The sequence below is a fragment of the Octodon degus genome, unplaced genomic scaffold, assembly GCF_000260255.1.
Source record: "Octodon degus isolate 3935 unplaced genomic scaffold, OctDeg1.0 scaffold00120, whole genome shotgun sequence".
Taxonomy (NCBI): Eukaryota; Metazoa; Chordata; class Mammalia; order Rodentia; family Octodontidae; genus Octodon; species Octodon degus.
Genome location: NW_004524696.1, coordinates 5707031 through 5709299, shown reverse-complemented (window position 1 = coordinate 5709299; position 2269 = coordinate 5707031). Strand labels below are relative to the sequence as shown.

General features: G+C 39.2%; 1 pseudogene; it reads right to left on the bottom strand.

The window, feature by feature from the left end:
* Window positions 1-313: 313 nt before the first annotated feature.
* LOC105743373 lies at window positions 314-808 on the bottom strand (annotated as a pseudogene).
* Between the last annotated feature and the right edge of the window lie 1461 nt (window positions 809-2269).

Genomic DNA, 2269 nt, shown 5'->3' with positions numbered 1-2269 from the left:
TAGCTATGACCAGAGCCATCATTCTCTATTATGAGGCCCCTGGACCCAACATACACAAATACCACATAGTGAACTTCAGGTTCTCTGTAGCTTACTTACTCTCAGCATTGTGGGAAAATAAGTGTTTAATTGTTTTAAACAGATTTCATGACAGCTTTGCATTGCCATAGGCTAACTTGTATAAATGAATATGTAAAATCACCTGAATTTTCAGATACTGTGCTTTTGGCCAATGTGGAAAAGCATGGAAAATTTGTCTTCTAGACATCTCCGTATTTTTTAAAATTTTATTTACATTTATTTTATGCTTAATTTATTCCCATACCATAAGTTTTTGTTTCTTCAATTTCTTCTGGGATATCTTTTTCTTCTGTGCAATTTTCTCCTCTGATTTAGGAACAATTTGTCCCTTTTCAGTAAGGATCATCTCAATAAGGCAGGGGGAGCTCATGTATGGATTAATCCAGCCATGAGATCTATAAGTACAGCTACACATCTTGGGTGTTTTTTTCACCTAGACATATTCAATAACCAGAGAATCTACATCTAAACCCTTAAGTTCAACATTGCTTTCTGCATTTTTAAGTATGTGCAGCAAAAATTCAGCACTCTTTTTGGGCCACTGACCCTGTGTCCAGCCCCACTGTTTGGCCTGTGCACACCTACCAACTCCACCATGGTAACACCGGAATGGCACACATTGCCTCTTTAATGTGACATCCTTCAGATACTTGGTGGCCTTTCGGATATGCATACCCTTGATGGCCTGGGCAGTTTCACCTGTGTTCTTAAAGTGAACGTTAAGATTTGAGCATCTTGATTTGTAAGATTTTGTGGGGTTTTCTGGGTCGAGAGAGTTTTCACATGTATCCTCAAGCTTCTCACAGGAAGAGGTATCATCTCATATTTTTAAAGTTAAATTTAGTTTGAAGAAGATCATGATGCAAAATGTAAACTCTGTGAGGTTATTTGCCCAAAGGCTGATAAAAGTGCATGTATTCAGAAGTTGAATTATTATATAGGCATGGCCATCACTGTTAAAAGCTGAGACAAATGTCTTATGTGATCACTACCCTGGATGTGGGTGGGGACTGTGTGATTGTTCTGAGGGAAACACTACCTTGAATAATGTCGTCTTCACAAATTAGAATGAGTTTCTGCGATCTGACCTCATAAAAATCAGCAGTCATGTGGGTTATGATCTGGACTCTGTGACAGACTCTCACAATTATGGGATGTTTCCTATACACATGACAGTGAACTATATTTCAGAATCTTTCTTTTCTGACTCTTCTATCCTCTGACACATGGATTCCAGAACCTTTTGTCATGGAGCTACATCTCAAGAAGGTCTTGGCTTAGAAGATACTGCATATTGAGGAATGTTTTTAAGGAAAAGGCCTTAAAACTCATTGACTTGGGCTCCCTCACATTGAAAACTACATTTAAATGTAATGGATGCTAGTTTGTAGGTTCTTACAGTGTCTCAGTCCAGATATATTATGGTAAGTGCATAATGTATTGAGATACTTAAGAGTTTCCCATTAATGCATAGTAATTTTCTACTTTAATAACCTCAAAACCATTAGCTCAGAGCTTCCCTGATTCATGAGTGTGACATAAGGTCTCTTGTTCTTGGGAATACCACCAGGCTGAAATCAAGGTGCTGGCTAAAGTGTCCACATCATCTGAGCCTTAGGGTTCTCTACAAAGCTCCTTGGCATTGCTAGAGGAGGTTTGCTCATGGTTGTGGTACTGAGTTTCCATTTCTTTGTTAGCTGTTGACCAGAACCTCTCTCAGTTGTTGGGAGCCACCCTCAGATGCCTGCCATGCATCCCAGGTCGCAATACAGTGGTTACTAGGAAGTCAAAGCCTGGAGAAAGAATTTCATTCTAGGTTGTGAGGACTGAGTCTCTTATAAGGTAGTGTTTCCATAAAAATGAACTCATACTCTCCCTCCATGTACAAGGCAGTGACCACACAGAGCATTTATTTCAGGGCTCATATAAGATGGATTTCTGACTATCATACAACATAGATTTATGAGTCTTATCTGGACTTAAAGTACAAAAAATTGGGGAGGAGCAAGAATCTTCTGAGTCAGAGAACCCTTTAGATATCTATATTATTGACTGACTTCATAAGGTTGAAAGAGACAGAGAGAGAGAGAGGGAGAGAGGGAGAGAGAGAGAGAGAGAGAGAGAGAGAGAGAGAGAGAGAGAGAGAGAGAGAATCAGATACTGAGTACTCCTTAATTTTTATGCTTTT